Source organism: Eubalaena glacialis, chromosome 18, assembly GCF_028564815.1.
Source record: "Eubalaena glacialis isolate mEubGla1 chromosome 18, mEubGla1.1.hap2.+ XY, whole genome shotgun sequence".
In the NCBI taxonomy this organism is placed as follows: domain Eukaryota; kingdom Metazoa; phylum Chordata; class Mammalia; order Artiodactyla; family Balaenidae; genus Eubalaena; species Eubalaena glacialis.
Window position 1 is genome coordinate 2,652,655 of NC_083733.1, and position 27,680 is coordinate 2,680,334.

Below are 27,680 nucleotides of genomic sequence, written 5' to 3' on the forward strand. Positions count from 1 at the left end.
GCGAGCACGCACGAGGGGCTGCAGTGTAAAACTCCAGGTGTCCACCCTGCAGATGTTTCACGTGCAGTTTGGGAGTTTGGGAACCCTCGGAAATTTTAGCATTTGCGCATAAAATTGCCTGAAATGCAGTCCAAATGTCCATAAAAAGTAACCAAATAGCTGTTTATTGTTACTAGTCCGTGTTCTTCGAGCTTCCACGTTGGGCGTGGATCTAATTGGGTGCCGGCCGCGTTGGGGGTGACCTCAGGGGTGCTTCCTGGGCACCTCGGGATCTGGTTTATCATGAAGCCGGAGGTCGGCAGTCTCCACCTCGGCCCCGACATCCGACCAGGACACGTGGGGAAAGCCCTGGTGGGCCTTCCTGAGACTTTCTCCTTGAGGTATATTCCTGAAAACCTTGATGAGGGTCCAAGCCTGTCCATAAATTTGCCAAAATACAGAAAAAAAGGAGCTTTAGGAGAAGATACAGTTATCACCAGGGAGCCCTCCCCGGAACCCCCGAGAGCCCTTCGTTTCTGTTCCTGTTTTGGTAAAACACACCCAACACAGAGGCCACCATTTCACCCGTGTTCAAGTGTGCAATTCGGCGGCATTTAGCGCGTCCACAGCATTGTGCAGTCACTACCTCTAGTTCCAGAATATTTCCGTCACCCCCGAAGGAAACCAGAGCCCACTAGCAGCCACTCTCCAGCCCCTCCCCCAGCCCCCAGCAACCACCAGTCTGCTTCCTGTCAGTGGGCTTGCCTGTGCTGAGCAGTTCACATAATGGAATCACACACTCGGCAGCCTTTGTGCCCAACAAGCACGTAAAAGGATGCTCGCTGGGAAATGCAAATCACACCACCATGAGATACCACCTCATGCTCACTGGGATTGCTAGAATAAAAAAAAAAAAGAAAATAACAAGTGCTGGTGAGGAGTCGGAGAAAGGGGAACACCCGTGCTCTGCTGGCGGGGATGTAAAACGGTGCAGACCCTGCGTAGAACGGTAACTTGGGGTTTAGGCCACAGGGTCTGTTCAGCGGGAAGGAGAGGGGCTGTGTTCGAGCCCCAGACCCTCCCTGTAGGAGCCGTGTGACCCTAAACTCCCCTGACCTCTGTGAGTCTTCATTCCTCATTCCTGACCCGCCGAGATCCTGTGAGACCCAAATAAGTCACAGGCATGGCCTGTAAAGGTGTCTGCGGTTGTCCCCTGAGGCCCCCCCTCCCAGGGTTCTTTCCAGAATCTCCCCTTGCTCACTCCCCTCCACCCAGACCAATGGCTGGCTCTCCGTTTCTCAGACAGGCGTGCCCCACCCCCGGGCCTTTGCACCCTCTTTACCCTTTCATTCCACCGTCACCATGTCAGTGCCACCTGCCCCCTCCCTGCCCCTCGGCTCTCTCCATCACACTGACAGAGTAATAACTGACTTTATTTCTCGGGGTCATGACGTCGCCGTGAGCCCTGCGGCCTGAGGGCCATGCCCGTGGGCTCACCGCCGTGTCCCCAGCACAGAGAGGGGCTCAGAAGACCCTGCGGATCAGTGGACGCACATCCCAAATGACGCGCGCGAGCAGGTCGGGTTCCTTGAGCACAGGAGGTCGGGGTGGTGTGCGGGGACACCCAGTCCCATCCCCACAAAGCCCAGTGCCCCCTCGCCAGTGGGAGGACAGGCCAAGGGGGAGCATGGGTTCCAGCTTACGCAAAACAAGGGGAATTTCTAAGAACACCTGGATGGAGCTGGACCCTGGAAGGGGTGGGACCAGGTCCCCGGACGGTGTGGGAATCCTCTCTCCCCACCCCCCGTGTGTGTCTGTGTTTTGCTTCACTGACCTTCTCCCCTGAGTCCGTCTCCCCTGCTACGGGGGACGTTTTCACAACGGTGTACCTACTGTCTAGGACCTAAAGCTGGACTCCTCTCTTGGTCCCAGCTCCAAGTTCTCGGGGAGGGGACTGACTTCTGGTTGCCCCACTTGGGGTCAGGCTGCTCCCTGGACCTGCCGCCTGTGTCTGGGGCTGTGTAGGGGGGGTCAGCACGCTGTATAGATGGCTTCAGTGGTGGGAGCAGGGCACCGGGGGTGACGGGGCAGTTACGGGAAGCGGCTGAGAGCGGAGACGCTGACCCTAAGGTCCCTCGTCTCTCCTTCTTTTGTCCACGCTTCCATCCGATACTTAACTGAGCTCCTGCCATGTGCCGGGCACTTCTCTAGGGCCTGGAGATACATCTGTGGACAAAATACACGGACATTCCTACCTTCCATAAGCCTGCCTACAACATAGCAGAGGAAAGGCTCCACAAACAAGTAAACAGGTCGGTTCATTAATGCTGGGGGAGGCAGGGCTCTAATGAGCATCCGGCGGGTGAGGAGACACGGTGGGGGCAGCGGGCAAGGTGGGCAGGGAGGCCTCACTGAGCGGGGACGCTTGGCAGGGACCTGGGTGAATGGAGTGGGCGAGCTGCGCTCTAAGCAGCGGCCCAGCACGTACAAAGGCCCTGTGGCAGGCAGGTCATGCGTGTTCGAGGACAAGGAGGAGACCAGTGGGCCTGGAGTGGGGACGGAAGAAGCGTATGGCACTGGGTTTGTAGCTTTCCAACCTCTTCACGGGTGTGTCCAACTCTGCAGCCGCGATGAATTGTCTCTGGGGCCTCGATGTCTCCACGTGGTGGGGTGGCACTAGGAGCCCCTCCTAGTCTGGCCGTGGGGCCTGAGGTCACACTGGGGGCTGTGGGGAAATGTAAGGCCACAGTTGTGCGCCCGCGAGGATTAGGGGCTCATTCTTCACGGAGATCTGTGGTGACAGTCATGGCCCAGGGGCGGGAGCCGCAGCCAACGTCCCACCCATGGCTCGCAGCCTGTCTCCACCACCGGGACCCCCGGGATGGAAATGAGGGCATTCCAGGGGGTGGTCCGTGTGCTCATGGAAGGATGGAAGGAACCACATGGTGGATGAGCCCACTCGCCCGCCGGCCCCTCGGCTGCGTCCCAAGTAGGAGGCAGGAACCTTTGACAGGAAAACCTGAAAGATGGGTCCCCACGGGGCCATCCCGATAATCTGCTGGGGGCCTCTAAGCCCCAGAAAAGGCCACAGCCCTAATAAGGGCCTCACCCTGTGGGTCCCAGGGGCCCTGTCAATCAGGGCAGAGGCAGGGGCACAGGGACGGGTCAGGCTGGCTTGAAAGAAAGCCCCGTATTGTTTTTGAAGAGCAGCCCATTTGCATCCTGGGTTTTACCGGCTGTGTGGCCACCCGGCCAATTTAGCATTTGCTGGGAGCTGGGGAAGACAGGAGGGAGGAATAGCCCTCCCAGGCCTTAGGTAGCCTGCGCTCATGCCCGGGGATGCGGGGGCAGGGGAAGGGGCACATTTTTATCCCATATTTGGTGACATGGTGGGCTTCAAGTTCCTCTTGTGCTCTCATTTGTCAGGACTTAATGAGAAACCCCAAAAGGATTTAGAAATTTCCCTTTCCCAAGGACAGGAAATAAATGGGAAAGTTCTAGGGAATTAGGGGAAAACCCATTGCAGGGAGAGACAGCAGCCTTTGTTGTCTGCTTGTGTGAGGGTGTGATTGTGTGAGTGTGAGTGTGTGTGAGGGTGTGAGTGTGTGTGAGTGTGTGAGGATGTGAGTGTGTGTGAGGGTGTGAGTGTGTGAGGCTGTGTGAGTGTGTGAGGGTGTGTGTGTGTGAATGTGTGAGGGTGTGAGTGTGTGAGGCTGTGTGAGTGTGTGAGGGTGAGGGTGTGTGAGTGTGTGAATGTGTGTGAGGGTGTGTGGGTGTGTGAGGGTGTGAATGTGTGAGAGTGTGTGTGTGAGGGTGTGTGAGGGTGTGTGTGTGAGGGTGAATGTGTGTGGGGGTGTGAATGTGTGAGAGTGTGAGTGTGTGTGAGGTGAGTGTGTGTGAGGCTGTGTGAGTGAGGGTGAGGGTGTGAGGGTATGTGAGTATGTGGGAGGGTGTGTGTGAGGGTGTGAGGGTGTGTGAGGGTGTGAATGTGTGAGAGTGTGAGTGTGTGTGAGGGCGAGGCCCCACCTCCCGGATTCGCTTGCTGGCCTTGAGGCCACGCCGTCCTGAGAAGGTTAATTTTGGGGAGTGTTCAGAACCTCCCTCATGACGACGATTCATTCCTTGAAGCTCTCAGCTTTGAATAAACAGTTTGTCTCTCGTCCGGCGTTTGGATGGGAGAGTAAAAGCACTGTGAGCGAGTGTAGACGCCGATTAAACGGTAAGGATGTAAGGAATAAACAGATCCTCGTGCGCCGTAAACACCCTCACTCGTTTCTTCCATATGACGCGCGAGTCTGCGGGGGGGAGGGGGAGGGGAGGGGAAGGAGGAGGAGGAAGGCGCGGCGGCTCAAGTGTGCACAAGCCAGGGCTCAGCGTGAACCTGCTTCTCTGTGCTGCAAGCGTCGTGCAGACCAGAACAGACTCGCTGGGAACGGGAGGGCTTTGTGTCCGCCCGCACACAGCCATTCATTAATTCATTACCGTAAAGAGAAGACCTGCGAGCCGCGACGGGGAAATAGAAGTAGTTTCGGAGCAGTCAGGCCTCCGAGTAAAACGGGATGGTGAGTCCCTCTCGCTGTTAGGATGGAGCCCGCTCCCCGCTCAGCGGTTCCTCCAGGGCGGTTCCCCCAGGCGCCGGCGTAACGGGTGGCCTCCTCCCCCTGCTCACGCAGACGCAGACGCAGACGGCAGCCTGCTCGTCCCGCGTCCCACACTTCGTCTTCTGTCGCTCAGCAGCCTCTCTTGGAATTCACGCTGCTGCCACATGAGCAGAGCCTTGTTCTTTTTAACCAGCTGCATAGTACTCCATGTTTGGACGCCCACAATGCATGGAGCCCCGTCTCCTGATACTGGACGTTTGGGTTGTTTCCAATCTTTGGTTATTACAAACAATGCTGGCACAATATTTTTATCTCTTTGTACAGATGCTCGAGTAGATCCATTAGGTAAATCCCTAGAAGTGGAGTTCACTGGTAGAGTCTTGTGTTCTTAAATGTTTGATAAATACTAAGTCTTTTTGAAAGAAGCAAACTAAATTCACGCCCCGTGGCGGTAGCCGGGCTCCCAGCGGCACCTCCAGGGGCTTGTAAGTCAGGGAGACTGGGATTCTGCCTACACACGAGAGCGTCGGACTGCAGGGCGTTTACCACGTGCCGAAGGGGCCTCATCAGCCATCTCTCTGGGCTTCTCGCCTGCCCTTCCACGATCACCTCGCATCGGTGGCCAGAGGGCAGCCTCAGGCCCAGCTGCAGCCTGGGCAGGGCTTGCCCAGCGCGGACTCAGGCGGGGTTCGGGGGCTTGCCTGGTTAGGCCTGCAGCCAGGACAGGACGGCTGTGGCCCTGCGCTGAGGGGGAGCCGTGGAGGAGAAAGGGGGCTGGGGCCACACACGCCTCTGTGGCCCTGAGGCAGGGCCAGCGCTGACTCACCTCTCGTCCACCTGAGTCCCTCGGCGCAGCACGCGGGAGCTCCTGCTCATTCCATGTTTGTCCGCTGAGTGAACAAAGGAGATGGAGGCAGGGCGGAGGGAGGGGGGAGAATGAAATTCCTCCTGCCCTTGTCCTTGCTCTCGGGGGGGTCTGGCATCATTTTAAATCGTGCCGACCTCAACCTTGTGCCCGACTCTGGACCCCGCCTGCCTGGCTGGGCAAGCGCTGGCTGAGCCCCTGCTGGGTGGACATGGCCGTGGCCAGCGGCAGACCTTCCGTGGAGGTCAGCACCCGGTGGGGGCCTGTGGACACCCCAGTGGCGGGCAGAGACCTCAGTGTCTGTGCTGGCCCTTTTCTGGCGCTGGCGTGGAGGTGGACACGTCCAGTCCTGTCCTCCACTGGACAGACGCCATCCCCACCCCGAAGTGCGTGTGCAGGGAGCTGAGGAGGACACGCGTGGGTGAACGTGCATGCGTGTGCAGGGCTGTGAGCACGTGCAGGGCTTCGGGTTTGCTGAGGGCCGTCAGCCGCGTGGACCCTCAGGCGAGGCCATCAGCCCTCTGTGGTTCCTGGCACCCCTGGTCTTGCCAGGGGACGGTGAGTGACGTTTTGTCTCTGGGCCCCTTGGCTGGGAGTGGCAGTGAGGGGGCAGGGGGCCTGGCGCCGTGTGTAGTGGGGCTGACCTCCTTCTCCTTGAAGTAAGTTCTGACGTCAGCTTGCAAGCCCCAACGAAGCACAGTACAGAAGGAAGAATCCTTGAAAGAGCAGTTAGGTCGTCTGTGGCTAATGCTGCTTCCACGTCGAAGCGGCCGGCTCGCACAGGGGCTTGTAATGCTCAGCCAGTCATGTGCAAACAGTGACTCACGCTCACCTTTGCCTTTGCAGGTGGGCCGCCCAGGCTCCAGGTGCAGTGGGTGCCACCGGCCCATTTGCAGCAGTGGCCCAGCAGGCCGCTGGGACTGGGGCAGGTGGTCTGTGAGAAGGCTGTGAGGGAGATAACCCTCTTTCAGCCAGAGGGCATCGCCTGGTTTGGAGTGGGAGAAACTGATGCCGGGAAATTGGCTCCGGTGTTAAAACCATCCCTTGCGTTTGCTGTCAGATCTACTTGGGCTTTGCAAGGACCACTCCTGCTGCTGGGCTGAGATAGAGGAAGGGGGAGCAGGGGCACGGGTGGGACGGGGGGAGGCCAATGCCGTGCTCCCGGTAGATCCAGGCCAGCGGTGACCGTGGCCCGGGCTAAGGGTCGGCGCGGATTTGCAGGTGGAGGGAGTGCCCTGCCCCGTGCAAGGCTGCCCAAGCGCTGGACAGGTGGGTGGGTGGATTCCAGGGGACACAGCTGGAGGGAGGTCAGGGGAGAGGGCTGAGCTCTGTTTGGAAACAGCACAGAGATGCTCGGTGGAACTCTGAGAGTCGAAGGAGAGGCCTGGTCCAGCTGTGGAGTAGGAAGAGGGCCGGCCCAGGCCCTGGGGAGCCCTGCTATTTCAGGGTCAGGCATGGAAGCGTTAGCCCAGGAGGGAAGCTGGAGGGGTGGGAAGGAACCAGGGGAGCATGGGGGACGAGCAGGACCACCCTTGCTCTGAGACCGTCTGTGGGTCACGGGATCCATTCTCCTCCCGGACGGGAAGCCCCATGGGAACAGAGTGGGTCCGTCTTACCCACCGTTATGTCCCCAGAGCATACGCGCACATGAGAGGTGGCAGCAGGCACCACTGGGCCGACACGGCTAGGGAGGCGGCAACGTCCTGCGGGACCCTGGGCCGCTCCGCGTGCTGTGGGGCCTTCAGCTGGCTGAGCTGCTCCCCCCGCGCCCCAGGGACTCAGCCGCCCCACCACCCACCATGCGTCTCGGTGGAAACAGAAGGAGAGAAGTTCCAGGCTTTGCCGGCTGGTCACAGCACCCCTCCGTCCCCTGTAGACGCGGCTCGGTGGCCGCCTCCCCAGGACCCTCCACGGCAGGGAGGCCCCACCTCTGCTTTGCACGTGCTCTCCCCTTTTTTGAAAACTGCTTTTCTCTTGTCATCAGAGAGACACAGTTGGCACTTCTGTGTCAACGCAGATAGAGCCTGCCCTTAGATCCCGTCTCAACGCTGGAGTCACAGGCCAGGTTAAATTAAAAAAGCAAAACGTGTCTGGCCTGATAGCTGACTGCATGTGCAGTGGAAAAAGCAAAAAATAAACACTGAGAGTTGATGACATCCGTACCATCTATGGGCACGGTGCCCAGACAGGGCAAGAGCGAGGGAAGGGTCCACATCCCTGCCCTGCACACAGGGCACCGGTGGGTCCCTGCAGTGGCCAGGAGCAGGTTCCACCGGAAGCTGTGGTCTCTACTGTAGAAACTGCCCTCCCCGGGCACCGTGGACCTCGGTGCCCAGGGCACACGACCTGTCACCCAAGCCTCCAAGTTCTCAGGGAACGCCCACCACCTGCTTCTGTCTGCTTGTCTGAGAAGCGGCCCAGGGGGCAGCATCTCCCCGTTTCATTTTTATCTTCAGTTTTTTCTTGCTCAGACGCTCTGCAGGATGAGTTTTGGAACTGGCTTTGGTCTGCACGATAAGAAGTCACTGCAGTACTGATGGGATATGGTCACCTGGTGATCGGGGAGGGTTATGTCCTAATTTCGTGGAGGAGGAAAGGGAGCGCTGGGGATCCAGGCAGCAGCCCTTCCGCCCCTGCGCTTGTGGCCCCGGCTCCAGCTGGGGGGGTCGCTGCCTCCCTCCCGGCTGCCCCGTGACTCACCCTCCTGCCACGTCTTCGATGACTCTTTTGATGAATATTTGCTTGGCATCGACTTCGAATTGACACCCTCCTCTCTCATTTTTCACTCAACTTCATCATAAACAGTACAATTATCAGCGTGGGTTATGTCATTTTTTTTCTTAAAATACATTATTGTAAGTACAAACCAGTTAATACGTTTCAGACGCGTCACCCACGCACCATGAAAGTGCCTCGAGGGCCACCGGGGAAGCATGCCTGTCTGGAAGCTGCTGGGCCAGCCGGCAGAGGGCTGGAGGCTGGGATCCCTGGGCTGTGAGGTGGCCTGCTCCTATTCCACCTCCCCAAGGGACTATCCCTAGATATACTGTCAGACCTTTCCCTGGAATACGGATCGCCTGAGAGCGCTGAGCATTTTATGGACATACAACATATACGCAGAAGAGAACCCAGACCCCCGACCCGTGTCCCCAGCCCCACGTGTGTCTCTTCGTGTGAGCTCCACGAGGACAGGGGTCTGGGTCTGTCTTGCTCCCTGCTGTGTCCCCAGCACCTAGGACAGTGCCTGGCACGTACTAGGTCCTCGGTACGTATCAATGGAATACATGTGTGCATGGGTGAAAGAAGGAGCTGGAGTTTCTCGCTATAGTCTGTTCCTCTCCAGCCTCCAGGCCACACTGGGCTACCGTGCAGTGTGGTTGTGTCACCCCTGCTTGGAGCATCCTGGTGACTCTCTCCGGTTTTCACAGTGCTGTAAAACTGTGTCCCCCACACTCTGCTCCGCCGCACTCAGATTCACATGTTGAAGCCCTAACCCCAATGTGGCAGTATTCACAGGTGTAATTCCAAGGTGATTAGGTTTAGGTGAAGTTAAGAGGTTGAGGCCCTCATGGCGGGATCAGTGCCCTCATGAGAAGAGGAAGAGGACGCAGGGAGAAGGCCATCGTCTGTAAACCAGGAGGAGAGATCTCACCAGGACCCAAATCTGCCGGCACCTTGATCTCATGCTTCCAGCCTCCAGAGCAGTGAGAAGCGTGTCTGTGGTTTTGGCCCCCCGGTCTGCGGTACTTTGTCACGGCAGCCTGAGCTAAGACCATGACCTTAGGATGGTCTTCAAGGTCCCAGCTCCTTCCACCTGTGAGCCGCACCTGCGCCCTCTCCTCCCTTCCTGCTGGACCGTCTGCGTTTCCTTGGATGTGCCAGGTTCTCGCCTGTCAGCGTTTCCACAAGCTGCTCCCTCTGCAGGGATGCTCTCCCTCTGTTTATCACTTGGCCAACTCCTTTGGGGCTCAGTTTACCCCTCACGGCCTGGGGACGCCCCTGCTGACCACCGTCTCCGCCCGCTACCTTCCCCCGCACCCCAGAGCACTGTGGGGTTGCCCCTTTGTATCAGCGGGATGGGCGAGTGACACCCCAGAACCTAGGTGACGTCACACAGCGAAGGTCTACTTCTCACTGGGGGTCCATGTTCAAAGAAATTCCTTGGGGCCTTGTTCCCCATCACCAGTTAGGGACCCGGGTGGATGGAGGCTCCACTCTGGGCACAGCCAGGAGGAGAGAGAGTGTCGCGAGCTCAGTCCTGCCCTAACTGCCTCTGACCCAAAGTGCCAGGGGTCACGGCTCCCAGTCCATTGGTCAGACCTCATCACCTGGCCCCAGCCCGCCTGGGAGGGGGAAGAGAAATACATGAACTCCTCTGTGTGCCCAGGAAAAGGAAAATACAACGGAATGGTCTCTGCCGTCACCCGTCATAGAACGTTCCTGTTTAATTTCTGCTCATTTCCTGGCCCAGACTGAAGTTCCTCTGGTCCCTGGATTTCAGCTTTCTCCCCAGTTTTACCCTGGGCACGTAACCCGGGGCCCTCCTGCGGGACCATGAAGCTTTGCGAAGGATCCGCACGGAGCACAAGCCCAGTCAGGACCCACGGCCTGCTGCTCCCAGCGGACACCCGAGTCCCTGGGTGGTGCCCTGGTTCCTCAAACGCTCTGCACTGTGTGCCGACTGCAATGGGTCGTTTCTTCACCCGTCTACCCTCCGCTTCCACGTCACTGGAAAACGTCGAGGACCTATGGAAAATCCTAAACACACTCCGTCTGTCTTGTCTGTTTTCCATTTTATGTTTGTGCTGTTTTTTGTACAATAAACAAGGTAAAAGCAATGAGATAAACAGCGTGAGGTTTAAAGGGTTTTTAATGAATGAACAATACCTAACTGTTCTGAGAATGTGAATCCTTAGTTTACATTGATAGTTGGAAAACACAGCATTTGGACGGCAGCCAGTTTTCCAGGGTGAATAAACACCTCGAGAGGGACAAATATTTTTCACAGACCATCAGTGAAACGGAGGCTCAAATATTTAAAAGTAAATACATAAAAAGGGAAGAAATAAAGAAAAGAAAAGGCAAGGTGACCCTGCTGACCTTCAGTTTCCAAATGAGCTAAAAAACAAATTTTTATAGTTATGTTTACTGCTTCCAAAGAAACAAAACCTTTTATTTTAACTCCTCTGTGCCACTACTCCCAGAGTGAGTTTCTCTAAAATGTCACTGTTGAGATTGGACGAGGGACTTCACTCTTTAGGCCTCAGTTTTCTCACCCGTGAAATGGAGATAATTATAATTCCTCATTCACAGGGTAATTATGAGAACTAAAGAGGTTAATGTATGCAAAGGGCTTAGACCAGGGCCTGGCACCTGTGAGTTCCATATACGTGTTAGTCGTCACCATCATCATCACCAACATCACCATCATCGTCATCTCCATCACTATCACCATTGACATTACTATCACCATCACCATTATCACCACCTTATCTTTATCATCACCATCATCATCACCATCATTATCATCATCACTATCACCACTGACATTATCACCATCACCATTATCACCATCTTATCATTATCATCACCATCATCATCATCATCACCACCATCATCATCATTATCACCATCACTGTCACCATTGACATTATTATCACCATCGCCATTATCACCATCTTATCATCATCACCATCACCATCACCATCGTTATCATCATCACCACCATCATCATCATTATCACCATTGCTATCACCATTGACATTATTATCACCATCTTATCATTATCATCACCAGTCTCATTACCACCACCACCATCATCATCACCATCGTCACCAGTCTCACTACCATCATCATCATCATTATCAATAGTTACAAACCGCATTTGATGGAGGCAATGAAAGTAGCTATCAGGGACCCATTCTCTGGTTAGTATCAGACAGTGACCATCCAGTGGGATGTAAGCATAGACCTAAAATATGAGTATATTGCTGTTTTCCTGGCTTTCACCCCAATGAGGCACTGGCATGCATGTCCACACACTTCATACCCCCACACACTTGACTCCTTTCTGAAAATTCTCTGTACTACTTCTGCTCTGCTGTGAGGATGGTGACATAAAGGCAGCTGCTAGGCTGGGCAGTTCTCAAGAATTCACGCAGTAGCTGAATGCTTCTTCTCGATCCACCATTGCCAGGGTTGCAGAAGCACACGCTCCAAAATGTCAACAGTGGTTGCCCCCAGGAGCAGCATTAGAAATAGGGTGCCCGCAGGGCCCTAGTTTGTGCCTGGGTTCCCCCTGGTGTCATTACTCATAGTGCTCCAGTTATGAAGTATATGATCACAACAATTTTAGTGATTTCTACTCTTCTTTTTGCTCATCCCTATTTTCTAAGCTTTCAACAGGAAACTTCTGTAATAAAGAGGAAACCAGTACCAGTGACAAAGCACTAGCTCAGGTGCCTCCTTCCCCAGAGAGGGTTCCCTGCTCCCCCAGCATGAATCATGCCAGGCAGAATCTTCTCCAGCCTCTTCGTGGTCGGCTGGCGTTAAATATTGGCTACCGAGCAGGAAGCTGGACAGCCCCACCCCCAGCTACTTGTGTCATGACGGTCCGACTAGTGATGGTGAGAAATTGAATCACTCCTATGGGAGACATAACACACAGGCCTTCTCCCAGGACGCGGTCCCATTTGCTGGAGAGTGTAAGGCAAGGCTTGCACAGGAGCACTTGGGCTGGCTCTGTCTGCTCGGTGCTTCTATCCGGTGAAATCTCTCCACGTGGGAGCGGAAAGAAATGAACCCAGGAACCATGTCCAGGAATGAATCGCTGTGTCTGCAACTTTATACTCATTAGAGTTTTAATAAACTCCTGCTTGTTTTTATAGGGATTTTTTTCCACCACCTTTGAACTACCTTAAAACAATAAAGTGCCCTCTTCACACAGGTTGGCCCAGTGGGAAGACTGACCTTATTTCAATTCTCCTACTGAGAGTGACGACGCAGCCTCAAGCACCAGGGATGCCGTGATTGCATGAGACACGGAGTTCAGCCTCTGCAGTGACCTCTGGAAGAGGAAGCAACTGGACGTTTCCTCTGCACATTGTCTTGTGCAAAGATACAAGTAAGGAATATTTGTATTGGTTTGTTTTTTCTTCTTTGAATGCCAGAAAAACTTGCTAAGTTTAAGGAAAAATGGAGGAAAAAACCTGCATTACTAAGTTTTAATGGATAATTGTGTTCAAACCAAAGACCCGTGTCTGCCCCGTGGCCGTGACCGTCCTCACACCGAAAGGCCTGAGCACACTGTGGGGGCACAGATTTCAGATAAGCCAGCTCTCGTGCCTAACACCCGAGGTTGCTCCCTGTTACCTGAGCAGTGGCTCCCAACCTGGTGCACCTTGGCATCACCTGTGCGCTCGCTGTTCCCTGGAATGCTCTTCCCGTCTCTTCCCTAAGGTTTGGCTTCGGGAATTTCTAGAGACAATGATCGTCCTAATCGTCCTGTGTGGCGCTCTGCTCATCACCTGTTTTTCCTGCTTGTTTACTTGTTGACTTTCTGTTTTTTCCCACCTGGAGGGTAAACTCCATGAGGGCAGGGACTCATCATTGTAGTTTCGTTTCTGAATGAATGAATGAATGAATGATAGATTATAACGTAAAATGCTCCTGTTCTTAAAGGCACAGTGCTCCGTGCGTCGCAGGAGACCAGGCCGGGTGGTCTCCAAGTCCCCTTCTGTTTTTTTGATCCCAACGGTCAGGTCCGAGTCTCATGTAAAACCTCCTTTCTCTCTTGAATCGAATCCGCAGTACCAGACTCAAATCCGCTTCCCTCAGGAAACCGCTCCTAGGCCTCTCCCCGTGCCCTCTCTGATCCTGCATACACTGAGCGCCAGCTGCATGCCTGCACCGCACTTGGCTGGAGGTTCAGCCGTGAGCGGCATTGTCTCAGACACGCAGGCTGGCCCCCGTGGAACAGAGCACAGATGCAAGGAGCGAGGGGCTCACGGAGCTTTGTGGGTTAGGAATCTTCCCTCCCATCACTGGCTCCTGTTCTACACTGAGTTAGGGTCTTCTGAGTGGTACCCAAAGCATCCTGGTACTAATTTTCCCAAGCCGTTTCTTTGTGTTTAAGACACTGTCCTTCATTCCAACTGGAACCCTACAGAGCTGCTCCCAGGCTAGAAAGCTACTGTGTGGGGCTTTCTCTACTTCAGATAAAAGTCCTGCTGCCTGAATAGTCAACAGTTCCATCCAGCACAAGGGAAAGGAAGATTGTTGAGACACAGCTGCCTTCAGAGGGGAGCTGACAAGCAGGTGGAAGGTAGATGTTTTGGAGGGAAGGGCCCAGTTAACAAAATGAGGGAGGAAACATCCCTGTTGTTTATTTCTTCTTAGATTCATAGTCCGTTTAACCAAGGGTGCTGACGAGGAGTATTTGGATAGGAATATTAGATGCTCTGAAATCAATGCCTAATACCCTGCCAGAGAGACCCAGCTTCTGACCATCATGCACACTCATACCCACACACATACACACTCACACACACCTTTACAAGCTCTCACATACTCACACACATACCCCTACACTCATTCATACACTTATACAAACTCATACGCACACACATGCACGCACTGCAAGAGATGTTATCGACCTGAGTCACCCCCCATCTTTTTTCAATCTCTAAAAAGCTGCATTTACCAAAATAAGTAAAACATGTGAGGTATGGGATCCACCTTGTTGAAGGACTGGGTTTTATTGGTCAACTGGTAAATCAAAACACATGGAAAAGTGCTACATTTAGGAACACACTGCGACTGTATTACCCCCTCGTTTTACTGGTTCATCCCTAATCGGAACCAGCTGGCAATAAAGAAGCGAGTTCATGGGAATCCACCCTTTGTTGAAAGCGGGGCCGGGTGGATGCTGGAGGCCGATGAGCACGATGAAAACAGCTGTAATTGACTCACGAGGTCAGGCTCTGGGTAGAACTCGGGGACAGAGGTGACACTACAGCTGGTGCATAAAATGCCGGGCTCCCGGTTACCTATAACTGTGTACAGTGGAGCGAGAGAGAAAGGCGCCATTTATGAGGCTCCCCTCAGCGTCTGCTCCTGCTGACCTGACTCAGGCTGCTCTAGAATCTCACAATTACTCTGGGATGCTTGTTGACATTAATCACCATAATGGTAATGATGGCACTCGTGATGGTGATTATGATGATGATGATGATGATGATGATGATGGTGACGATGATGGCAGTGGTGGGGATGTTAATCTTGGTGGTGGTGGTGATGATGGTGATGGTGATGGTGATGGTGGTCATGACGGTGCTGATGGAGATGGTGATGATGGTGACGGTGGCAGCAGTCAGAAACTTCAAACAGGCTTCACAAAGCATGTGGAGCATCTCCACATCAAAGCGCTGCAATGTTAATTATGTGAGCCTTGTAACCTTGACAACATTAATTGAACAACTTTCCATTTTCCTTGTGTTTTATCTGTTTTAAACACTTTTTCCCCCAAACGAGGAAACTGGCATCTGAATTCTAGAAATGGAACATACACACATGCCACCCCAACTCCCCTTCCTGTCACTAATCAGGTCAGTGGCTCCACCCTTTGGAAAATTGTGATGCATTAGGAGGGTCTGTGGGATATTTTTAGCACCTGACACCATCCCATTTCTTCCTCTCCCTGCAGTGTTGTGTGATGTGTACCTTGTTTAATCAGCATACTTTAATTTTATAGACAGATTTTTTTATGTCTGCTAATATTTTGAGATCTGCAGAGGGTTCAGCGTCAGAGTTGGGACTGTCCGTCTAGACCTGGGCCAGGGCACACTGTACACACGAGCTGCCCTTTCTCCTGGGCCCAGGGCAGGCCTTAGTGACACTCTCACACAGAATCTGAAGCTAGCGTCTCATTTCTTCTCGACACAGGATGTCTGGGATTCAGTACCAATTGCTGGAAGTTGGCGAGATGAAATTGATCTGTCATCCCCGGAGATGTTATAATAAAAATAACACCAGGTCTTTTCATTTCAAACTTAATCCCTTGGCTTCCACTGGCCCCGTAGTGAAAGTAAGGGGCTGAGTAGAGTGCACTGCATTTCTAAATCATGAACGTAGAAAGATTTAACCATTTTGGTGGTCAGCACTCTGTACCCTGCTCATTAAATCCATTTAGGAGAACTACTGTTTGGAATCATACAATGGATTAACCTCTTGGCTGTAAAGAGGGTGAAGTCGTATGCACGGACAGGCCTTGAGGCCCCCGTGTCTGCCCTGCTCCCAGCTCCCAGCCGAGGAAAACACCGTCCCCGGAGCACTGCCCCTCCCCGGCATTGGCTACGCACCACTTTGCTGTTGGAATGTAAGCTTCATGAGGGCAGAGACTTAATCTGCCTCATTCCCTGCCACCCTTCCTTGCCTTGGACAGTGCCTGGTGTGTAGAAGATGCTCAATATATTTATAGAATCAGTGAATGAATGAATGGGACTTCCAGATTTCTGAGTCCTGGATAGAAGGGTAGGATTCTCTCAGGGAATTCGTCCCCCAGCAGTGCCCCCCCGGACAACTCCTTGAATGTGGAGAGAACAGCCAGGCGGGGAAGCCCCAGCCTGTATTTCCAATAAGAAATACGTGATTTTTCTTGTATTCACTTTTGTGACCATGGGGAGCCCCTTCTGATGAGTCACCCTGCTAGTGGAGGAGCAGCTTTGGAAACCAGCGCACCCAGTGACTACGGGATGCATTTCCCGTCGCATGTGCAGCCTGCGTCCGTGAAGAGGAGACCTGAGGGGTTCACGAGCTGTATGTGTCTTGGAGGCAATACGACAGCGGCGTAAAGGCCTCAGGGTTGCAGAGGGAAGAACAAAGGCTCCCTTGGGTGCAGACACGCCTCTGGCTGGTGAACAACCACATTGGACCTGCTTTACAACCTACTTGGAAAGCCTTTCCAAGGGGCCTGAGAAGGAGGTTTCCTTGGTGTGTGTGATGGATTCCAAAGCTGTGAACTTGCCTTGTTGAATGTTCTCTGAAGTGACGTGGGCTGTGTTCTCTCGATGAACAGGACATGCTGGAGAATTTCCTTCGAGGGAATTCCTTAGAGGATTCAAGCTGGAGGGGGAAATTTAGGGGGAGAATGGGTTCCCCCCCAGGAATTCTAATGACTGAAAACCATCTTTCCCACACCCCCAGTCCTACACGAGCTTGGAGAGCTATCACATGGATCACTACAAAGAACTCGGGCCATAATTCTGGAGTGAATTGCAGGACTGGGAGATTTTTCTTGCCTTCAGAAAAGACGCAGCCACTCTTCCCTTATCCCTGGGCTTCCCTCCAGATACACCATTTAATACTGTGTTCCTCAAAGGGACTGTGGGACCATGGACCCAGCTCGTGAAGGCCCTCGGTGGGGAAGGCAGGGCCATAGTGATGTTAGACATCATAAACCCAAGTCAAGTTTTGAATGTCAGAAGGAGTCCTAATACCCAACTACCTCCCCTGCTTTCTTCCTAAGAGAACTCAGATTTTATGCAAAGGGGCAAGGTGCCCAGCTAAAAGACCACCGTGTCCAGCTTTCCTCCTCACCGTGGGGTCCAGTACCGCCCCCATCATCCCCGCCATTAACATTGTGGGGCTGATGGAGCGTACGTACATGGTGCTAAAGTAGCCTCCAGCCACCCTTTGGCACTGAAACTGGTGTAGGAGCACCCATGGCTGAGAGTGTCAGCAGTGGAGTCTGGGCTCAAATCCCAGCACAGCCAGGATGTGGAGCCGAGGACAGATTACTCCCTGGGCTTCAGTTTTTCCCTGTCTGCAAGATGAGAGTAATCCTAGCTCCTAACATAGGGGTACTGGGAAGGTTAGATGATCAGACGGTGATGGTGGTGATGATGATGATGGTCTTAGCACCACGACCATTGCTAGGGATAACAAAGCAATTTCATCTGTGGTTACAAGGGTCGAATGTTTCTGGCAGTCAGATAATATGTTTTCCAGAGTGTGTCCTCACCGTAAATCGAGGAAGATGCCAAAGAGAAACCCATTGCCTGACTCTGATCAGTGTGGGTCCAGGAAGCAAATGAAAGGAGAAGTCTGGTTGTTCTAGAAAGGAGTTGGGGCCATGGGAGCTGTGAGAGATGCCAGTGCTCAGAAGCTGTGGAGCCCTGCCATCCACTTGGGTCGGTGCGTCTTACCCAGCACGTGACACGCATGCACCTGTCACCTGGCCATCCTTTCTCCTCAGATGCCCTTTGCCCTCTCTGCCAAATCACCCTCCAGGGTTAAAGTGGGTACAAGGGCATCAGGCTGTCACTCATGTCTAGATGGTGTTTCATTCAATCCTCAAAATAACTGTACAAAGTAGACAAAGTAGGCACTATTACCTCCATTTTACAGATGAGGAAAGTGAGGCTCAGAGAAGGGAATTCATTGCCCAAGGTCATCCAACCAGTGATCAGTAGATGCTCCAGCCCCTTCTCCCCATCGGCTCCTTGAGGCACCTTAGGGTTCCTTGGAGCCCAGTTTGAAAATCACTGCCCTAGCCACTCTCTCATGGGCCTTCCCAGTGGGCCGTGTGGTTATTTATATGATCTGGGTCGTCCTTTGTGGTCCTGAGGTGGTGAGGAGTGGACGAAATTCAGCATGCACTGCACTCGGTGGGGCTCACCAGGTGCTTTGACAGCAAGGTGTTTTCTTTCCTGAATCTGGAAATGGCTGGTCTCCCCGACAGGCACATTCTTGCCCACCCACGAATGCTGAGGCCTAAAAGTCTCCAATTAACAAGCTCTGCAGACGCTGTGCACAGCAGAGTGGGCAGCTGCTTGGAGCCTGATGAGAACTTTCCGCTGGTGTGTACAGAGGGGCAGCTTGGCGCGGTGTCTATCACAAGAGCACCAACAGGAAGCGGAGCTCGGGCCTCTGCTGTCCTCGGTGGGACAGGTCCCCGTTTCCCTCCAAGTCTGGCTCGGCTTCACCAATGGAATAAAAATGGAACGCGGGATATAATTACACTTGCCGAGTTAGCAGCTGAGAAGCTCACGTGTTCGCTTACATGTGCACAGAATGAAATCTCGGCTCACAAGCGGGGGTGTTATGATTATTAAATGTGTGTTGGTGGAAGGTTTGGCAGCTCTCTGTTCTCAGGCGTGTAGCTAGAAGTTGACTCAGAGTCCCAAGTGATGGCTCCACACTCGTCCATGTCTGTTAGTCGTGATGGCCCGTCTGCCTGAAGGAGGAGGTCCCTTCCCGAGGCAGGAGGGTGCAGAGGAGATACTGGCAAGGCGCCAGTGGGGGGTGGTGCTCGGGCTCCCCCTGTGCCCAAGTGCAGGTGGAGCTGGTAATTGACCAAACCAGAGACTTCAAAGCAGGGTCCTGGGCAACCTTCCAGGTTGCGCTAAGTACTGGAGGTTCAGGAGGAGATCGGAAGGTGCACGCACAGAAAGCAGCTGGACCCAACTTTCTGACTGTCCCCTGATTCACCAAAGTCCGTGCTTTGAGAGGGGAGGGCAGTGGGACAGATGGCATTTATCTGAGCTGTCATCGTATTAGCGCACTGGTTACCACACCTCCGTGAGCTTGAGAAGCACCTGGGAAGCTATTTATAAAATGTGCGTCCATCTCCCAACTCTTGATACAGGTGTGCTCCTCTCTCCGAGGCTCCGAGTCATTGGCACTGCAAAGGGGTTCAGGAATCTATGCGTTCACAACACCTGGCCTTTCTGATGTGGCTGTGAGTGAGTCACAGTTTGGGAGACAAGTTCTAGAGCAGTGGTCTTCACACTCCAGCCCGCTCAGGATCCCTGGGAGGTTGTGTTAGAGCACAGCCCCTCCCTGCAGCTTACGATGCAGCAGTTCACGGACAGAGCTCCAGAATCTGTACTTCTAACACATTCTTGGGCGAGGCCTTGCTGCTGCTCCTGGAACCCCACTTTGAGAACTATTCTTTTCCTGTCTTGGAGAAAAAAAATCAGCTTGGTCATGTCAGTGGCTCTAAGGAGGGGAAACCATGCCTTACTCAGCTTTTATTCCCTAGCATGGCAGGCTCACCCTTGGCTAATTAAGTTCACCTTGAGATCTTTTAGAATGTTCCAGTGATGTTCTTTTTCTTTTTATTGAGATGTGTTTGATGTACAATATTATACAAGTTTCAGGCGTACAACATAGTGATTCACAATTTTTACGAGTATACTCCACTTATAGTTATTATAAAATATTGGCTATATTCCCTGTGCTATACAATGTATCCTTGTAGCTTACTTATTTTATACATAGGAGTTTGCATCTCTTAATCCCATACCCCTAGCTTGCCCCTCCCCTTTACCTCTCCCCACTGGTAACCACTAGTTTGTTCTCTATATCCATGAGTCTGTTTCTTTGTTATATTCACTAGTTTGTTTTATTTTTTAAGATTCCACATGTAAGTGATATCATACAGCATTTGTTTTTCTCTTTCTGGCTTACTGCACTTAGTACGATAATCTCTAGTTGCGCCCATGTTGCTGCAAATGGCATTGTTTTGTTCTTTTTTATGGCTGAGTAGTATTCCATTGCATATATGTACCACACCTTCTTTATCCATTCATCTGTCGATGGACACTTAGGTTGTTTCCATGGCTTGGCTATCGTGAATAGTGCTGCTATGAACGTGTGCATTGGGGTGCATGTATCATTTTGGGTTAGTGTTTTTGTTTTCTTCAGATAAATACCCAGGAATGGAATTGCTGGTCATATGGTAGTTCTATTTTTAGTTTTTGGAGGAACCCTGACGATGTTCTAATTGAGGGTGGGGTCCTGGCAAGCTGCCCTCCCCCAGGTGCAGCCAGAGCTGAGAACCACCTTAGCACAGAGCAGGCAACCAATTTCCATTTCCATGTTAGTATTTGTCGAGTGCCCGTAGTATGCTTTCGTTCAGTAATTACCAAGTGCCTGTTGTCTTCCAAATGCTGTGTCAGAGTCAGTGGGGACAGAAGAAAAAGGTGTCTGTCCAGGGCTCAAGCAGCTCGTAGCCCACTGGAGGCGACAGGTGTGCAGTCACAGGTAGGAGCTACAATCGAAGGACGTGCAGGTGCTGCAGGGCCACAGAGCAGAGGAGTTGGGGCAGGGTGTGAAAAACTTCCAAAAGAAGACAGAATCTGGGCTGGGTCTTAACAAATGGCAAGGGAGAAGGCAAGAACGCTCACTCCAGGCTGATGGGACAGCCTTCTGGTGCCGTGTCCTGAAACCTCACGTAGCAGTCAGGGAAGTCTTAGTAGGTCGGTGTGGCTGGAGGATGGAGCGTTGGGGCAGGAGTGATGGAGGACGAGGAATGGGAAGTCACTGAGGAACACAACATTTAGAAGTGAGTTGCCTTTGGAGCGTCAGATTGTAATTCATTTTCGCCAGTTGAGAGGTGGAGGCTTGGCCATCAGCCCCTTGCAGCCACATGGTGGGATGGGTTCTCACCCCTCCCAGTGGGAAAGCACAGCCCTTTGAGCCTGCGTTCCTTTGAAAAGATTGATTCTAATTTTTTCCTACGTGCTTTTGGTGCCAGGATTCATGCCGGAGCCCCAGCACTCATCTCCTTCCAGGCGCGAGCGGGAAGGCGGGGTGGGAGACGGGGCTGCTTGCTGGAGGAGTCGGCTCCTGGTCCGGGTCCTGCTCCTCATTCCTGCGTCGCTTCTCACTGCCGCGCCTATAGAGTGAAGTTGGGCAGAAAATCCGAAGACCAATGGAACCCTGACCTTAGAAAGTTGTCTCCTGCTGAACCAATGAGCCGGTGGCGACAAGACAGGAAGGACAACCTGAAGACCCCGCGGCCCCCGTGGCTCCCTCTGACAGCCAGCCTCCCCGCCTGCGGTGCACCCTCACCCAGCCCAGCGCTGCAGATCCCCATCCCCGGTCATCCTGGGGCAAGGCCAGGACACCGCAGAGCAAGGTGCTGGCACTTCCCGTCAGGGTGAATCCCATCTGTCACCTCCACAGCCTCCAGCTAAGAGAGAGCTTCCCAGGTCACCAGTCCCTGACGAGAAATTGGTTTATTCAACAGTGTTTCGGAAATTAAAGCCAAGGCCTCACTCTCGTATTTGGCCAGTCGGATGGGAAAAGTCAGACATGAAAGAAGGAACGGGGACGTCTCGGGTGTGGGGCTCTCGGGGGCCTGGCTCGGGATAGAACAGCTGAGCCAAGCCTTGCTGGTCCCCTCCACTCCTGAACCTCGAATGCTGGAGCAGGGGTGCTGGGTGGTGTGCCAGGGCGGTACCCGCATCTGCCAGGAGGAAGCGCTGAGAGGGGTGGGGCAGGGGGTCAGCACAATGATGGGAGCTGTGGGTTTGACTGTGGCTGGGATGACTGTGTAATGTACTGTCCAGGCAGAAGGGCAGCTACTGGTCATTCCGCTGGGACGTGGGTGTAAACCAGAGCTGTCCAGGGCGGGCAGGCGGTATGGAAAGCCAGCCCACGAGACGGAGTTGAAGGAACTAGGGACGTTTAGGCAAAGAGAGGATGAATTGGGGGAGGCATAAAGCCTGCATTTTCTGGAGTCAGAGTTCCTGATATGAAGGCCTGGCTCCATCACTAACCATCTGTGTGACCTCAAGCAAGCGCCTCGATTTCTTCATCAGGACTGGATAATCGTGCCTGCCTCACTGGGCCGCTGGCCAGAGGAGTTAGGATTCTAGAAGCCTGGTGTTTACTCGGTGCTCAGTGGGTTTGGTGGCTGTAGCCGTTACTGGTGTTCCTTGCAGTGGCTCCGGGCACTTCTCTCAACCCCCCTGGTCCGCAGTCTCCCCTGCTAGGAGGCAAGAAAATCTTCTTTCCTAGTTATTCCTCAGGATAATCAGGATGAACAAATGGGACAACTGATGTGGAAGCCTTGGAAAACTGTGGATGATCCAGGCTATGTGAAGAGCAGACCCATGAGAAGGGAACCAGAATAAAGTGCTCCGAGGACGTGTGGCCCCTCAGTGGATAAATTTCATCTCTGTTGGGAGATTCAGATGATGTAACCAGACAGATAAATATAACCAGTTGTCCCATTCTTTGGGTTGGGTAGCAGTGCCATAAATAAGCAAAGGATCTTTTTGTCATCCCAGCATCGATTACTTCCTGTACTGGTATTACCTCCTCTTCCCGTTTTAGTCCGTGAGTTTGGGTGGGGTTGATCCTCATCTCCTGGCTCCAGGCCTGGCCAATCAGAACATTCTGCTACTTGGGCCATAGTCATTGGTGCAGTTACTGGCAAGAGGTCCAAGCAGGCCAGTAGGACTCAGTTCCAGGGCTTTGGTTAGAGCTATTAGCAGAGGGAGGACAACTTTTCCACCAAGGTTTCTGAGAAGGTGGGTCTTAGGCCTGCAGCCGCCATCTTGCTCACCCTGAAAATGGAACCCACACAGAGGAAAGCAGAGCTGAGAGCTGACAAGGTCCAAATGGGAGACTGCTTCCTTTGTTTGAGTCCTTGGATTCAGCCCTACCGAATCCCAAAAGCGGAGTTTTCAGTTAGTCAAACCGATGTTCCTTTTCTTGCTTAGGTAAGTTTCTGTCACTTACAATCAATAGAACTTTGAAAAATAGATGCAGCTGATGATAAGAAGTACAGATACGGAGTGAAGGATTCCTAAGCAGACCTTGGGTCGGAGATGGGGCGTCGATCCTGTGTCTGTTGGCCCTCAGGAGCATTCCCTGCCCTCCCCATCCTGCTTTGTCTTACGGGCAGGCCGCCATCTGCAGGCCGCCTTCCCAGACTTCTGCGTTGGCTGACTTCCAGCCGGTTTAGCCAACGAGGGCGCTGGGGGATAGTCAGAGGCAGCAGGAGGGGAGAAGCCAGGGGGGTTCCCTTCTCCCTCCCTGCCTCGGGCGACGTCTCCAGCAGGGGCTGTCTCCTCTCCCTCCTCCACGGTTCCTGCTTCTGCTGGGTGACCCATCCCTCCATCCCCAGCCTCGTGATGCTGGAGGCCGCCTGCTCTTGTTCATCTGTGGGTCGCCTCACTGTCCCCTCGTTGGCTTCTTACCAGTCCCATCACTTGTGCAGCCAATTCCCTGTATTAAATTCTCTCTGTTTTCAATATTCAGAGCTTTCCCTACTCTCCTGATTGGACCCTAACTGACACAGATGGCAAATAGGTTTCCTCTTGTGTCCGGCAGTAAGAGAGCACAGGGACATTCAAGGAACTAAAATAAATTCAGAGTTCTTTGGGGTGAGTGGTGAGGGTGGGGCTGGACCAGGCAGGGCCTTGTGAACCACATGGAGGAGTGTGGCTGTGATCTGAGGGAAGCGGGAGCCCCTGGTGCACTTTAAGAAGGATTAGGGGTGGTGTGGCGTGGTGAGTAGGGGAGAGGTGAGACTCCCACGCCCCAGCAGACTCTGGGACACATCCCGAAACGAGGACTTGGCTTCTACAGGCCAACACGTGCCAGGGGCCCAGAGAAATGTGATCTGAAACTTCCAGGAGCTGCTTCTCACTGACTCACATATTTCAAAGGCCAATCTCTTTGGGGGCTCTTCTTGCCCAAGTGAAACGGAATACTGTATTAGGACTTGGGTGTAGAGGGGAGGGGACTCCAGGAGCCAGCGAGGCGGAGTGGGCCAGGGGGCTTCAGCGAAGCCGGCAACAAAGAGCCCAGTGACCCAGAGAAGCCTGAAGCAGCCCAGACATGAAAGGAATATGCTGGAAAAATTAACTCAGTGTTTGCTTTGGGAACCAGTCTGACGGCTCTTAATCCAGTGGGTGTGTGTGCATTGCAGCTCACAGGACGCCCCAGATCCCGGCGGGGCGACAAAGGGCCGTTTGTGATGTTTCCATCTGCACCACGGAGGGTGCCTGCCGCCTGGCCCAGGCCCCGGGCTCTGAGCAGTGGTCCTGCCGTCGGGGGCTCCAGCCTCCCCTGGCGGCCGGCTCCTGGCTGGCTGCTTGCTGACTTTTCCTTCTCTTCCCACCTTGATGTTCCCACTTTAGAAAGATGAATGGCGCGGAGAAGTCGCCAAGCCCCAAGCCCCAAGGCTGGATTGCATGGAGGGTTTGTTTCTTAAAAGTGCATCTGTCAGATGGAGCAGACAAGAAAAAGTACGCCCTTGGCTCCTGGAAGGCGGGTCTGGGGCAGGGAGGGCAGGCGAACCTTGCAGGGATGAGTGAGCCCCTCCTCCGTGAAGTAGTTCAGTGGAATCATAATGTCACACATAGGCGGACAGTTCTCGGACCGGAATTTGATTAGATGTGCTTGAAGAGAAATCATGTTTTAAATTCCTTTCCTCCTGTTTTAACTAGGCCAGCCCCAGGGAAAGGGACACCTTGGCCAAAATTCATAGATAAACAAAAGAAGTCACTTCTTAGATTTTTGAGCTTCCTAAGGGCTCAGCTCCTGCCATTCCAGGGGGAGTTAAATGACTCTCAAGGGTACCGTTGACCACCGTGGTTTTGCATTACCGACTGGATTTAGAAGTGACCCCTCTCTCCATGTTGACCCACAGACCTCCTGTCTGCAAAGCCATCACCCATGTGGTCCAGTCTCGGGACAGTGCAGTCATCAGAGAAGCCGAGTCCGGCAACCAGAGCAAACTTAAAAATAACCCAAGTTGCTAACTTGCATCTGTCAGCCACTATGAAGGGCATCAATGGACCAAAGCAAAAGATTTTTAAATATCCTTTTGCTGTCCCGTCCAGTCCCCTCACACGTCGCAGCTGCTCCCCATTTCTCTCCTAAAACAGAAGCAAGACCCGCCCCTCTCTTCTTTTGTGACAGAAGTGAGAACCTGGGAAGTCAGGATCCTCTGTGGTGGTGAGGCCAGCTGAATGTAGAACCCTCTTCATCGGTGCGTGTGGGGGGCAGTCTAGCAAGGGTAATGATCACCCCAGATCCTGTCTGTCCCCGTTTCTGAAGGAGGGTGTGGGTGTGCGAACGCGCCTGCCTGTGCTCCCTTCCCCAAGGACGCTCTTCTATGCCGCCGCCATCCGTGGTGGACCCTCAGCCCAACCCTTCAGTCTGACATCCCCTGTGACCTTTTGGTCTCTCATCTCTGGCCCAGCAGGACATTCCCTGGTCCTTGCTCTTGCCCGTGGGTCCCCACACCCCGAGTCCTCCTTCCATCCCCCTCAGCAAGTGTGTGCACAGGTTCCAGCCCTTCCTTCCTGCTCAGGGCCTGGATGTTTCTGTCGCGGAGGCACCGCACCAGCCCCCGGGCTTCCTTTGTGTCAAGAAAGAAGGAACTCTCGGTTTACTTAAGCCACTTTCATTTCAGGGCTTTATCACCAGCAGCTGAGCACAAGTCTAACTGAGAATGTCAGTTATGATTATTACTTTAATATAAAGGTAACATTTGCAGCAACTCACCCTGGAGTAAACTGGTGCTCTGGAAATGAGTGTCCTCACTCTTCCAGGTGTCCTGCCCCCCGCCTGCCATGTCCGTTCTGCCCGCGTGGCCCAGAGTGAGAAGCTGAGTGCGGCAGCCTCCTCCCCTACTCTACCTTCTGCTCTCCCGATTGAACGGGCATCCCCGGGCACCACCCGAACTCCAGACCCGAATGTGCTCGTTGCCTGGTTCAGGGTGGAGGTCAGCCTGGCGTGGGGGGCCGACCCCTGGCAGTGACCTGGTCCTCATGTGCACGTGGCTGCTATTGGACCAAGTGACCTTGCACACGTTCTGGGACCTCTTTGGGCATCCTTGACATCCTTGGGGCTTTGTAGTCAGAGAGAGTTGGGTTGAAGGCCTGACTATCATTCACTAGCTGTTTAAACTTGGGGGAGTCACTTAACTTCTTTAGTTTCCGCATCTATAAAGTTTCTCTCTAGCACTAGCATTTGTAAAACAGGAATAGTAAAGGCACCCAGCTCTGGCACCCTCCCAGCTCTGGAGACCACAAATCTGAGATCAAGGTGTCAGCAGGGTTGGTTCCTTTGGAGGGTTATGAGGGAGAGTCTCTTCCAGGCCTCTCTCCTGGCTTGTGGTGGCCTCCGGTGTCCCCTGGCTTGTAGATGGCATTCAACCTGTCTTCGCGTGGTCTCCCCCCATGTGTGTCTGTCTTTGTGTCCAAATTCCCCCTTTTTATAAGGACACCTGCCAGGTTGGATTAGGGCCTACCCAACAACCTCATCTTAACTGGATCATCTGCAAAGACCCTCTTTCCAAATGAGGTCACATTCGCAAGTACTGGGGCTTAGGACTCCAACATCTCTCGGGGGGACACAATTCAACCATGAGTTGATTGAGAAAATTCACGTAAAGAAAGTCCTTTCCTGCAGCATCTGCAAATGCTTACCACTTAGCAAGATTTGCTATTGCTAGGTTTATTTTTTTGTAGTTATCTTACTTTTTCATGAACCACTAGACCAGGTACCCAGGTTTACATTGACTAGAGCAGAAAGGCTGCACCTATCCCGCTAATTCAGCTCTGGGGGTTTTCAGTTGACGATTGGTGGCAAGCCCCATGGTTGTGGTCAAGCCGTCCTTGGATCTAACTGGCTGATGGGAGGAGACCATGACCTCCTCATGGCCACTAGTCGGACAGACAGACAGACTCAGCCAAGGGGCCAAAAGTTTCAAATCTCCCTGAATTCCTCCAGCCTTGAGACTGGATTTTACCACGGAATGAAATTCATTCAAAGGCATCTTCATTTTCCATAGAACTTGCCAGCTGCAGAGAGGCAAGGCAGAAAGAGTGGCTGGAAATTCCAGCTCCATCCTCCCACTGTTGGCTTTCTGGAAATCGGTCCCTCATCTTCTCTTTCATTCCTCTCCTCCTATCTGTGAGCAAGAAATGAAAATAGGCACTGCTTTCAACCATCTCCCCCACGCTGAGGTTGGGGGCTACCTGTGAGGTGACACAGGTTTCCTGGGGGGTAAACGCAGCAGGTGCTGTTTGGCAGCTGGTGGGTGACTGTCCTTCTGTATGTGAGCAGAGAGGGACCCTGCGAACGGGCATGTTCCTAGTCTAGTGCGCTGAGCGTCTCCCAACGTCCTCGATAAGGAAATCATCTTCAAATGAAACAATCTCCAAATAGCTGAGTGGTGACCTAAAAAATTAGAGCTGATAGGAAATGGGAAACACATCTGCCTCTGAGTAATTGGTTCTTTTTTTCATATGTGAGTTGAATCTGTGTGAAATTCCTTCCCCCCAATTATAAATAGAAACCAATGTGCTTTTCGGTTGGGCTTTTCTTTTTTTATGAGGTTTTTCCCACAGACAAAAGGGATTTTCACTTTCAGGAGAAACGATTGCCAAAGGCAAGAGGCTTTTAGATGGATGTGAATCGGGGCC

General features: G+C 53.1%; 1 long non-coding RNA gene across 3 annotated transcripts in view; it reads left to right on the plus strand.

The window, feature by feature from the left end:
* The first annotated feature begins 4,148 nt into the window (after window positions 1–4,148).
* The window catches only part of LOC133077827 (uncharacterized), a 118,080-nt gene continuing 94,548 nt past the window's right edge, over window positions 4,149–27,680 (plus strand). For all 3 annotated transcript variants that reach the window (XR_009697789.1, XR_009697791.1, XR_009697790.1), the window contains exons 1-2: window positions 4,149–4,198; window positions 12,392–12,568. This is a non-coding gene — a long non-coding RNA (uncharacterized LOC133077827). The remainder of the gene's footprint in view (window positions 4,199–12,391; window positions 12,569–27,680) is intronic.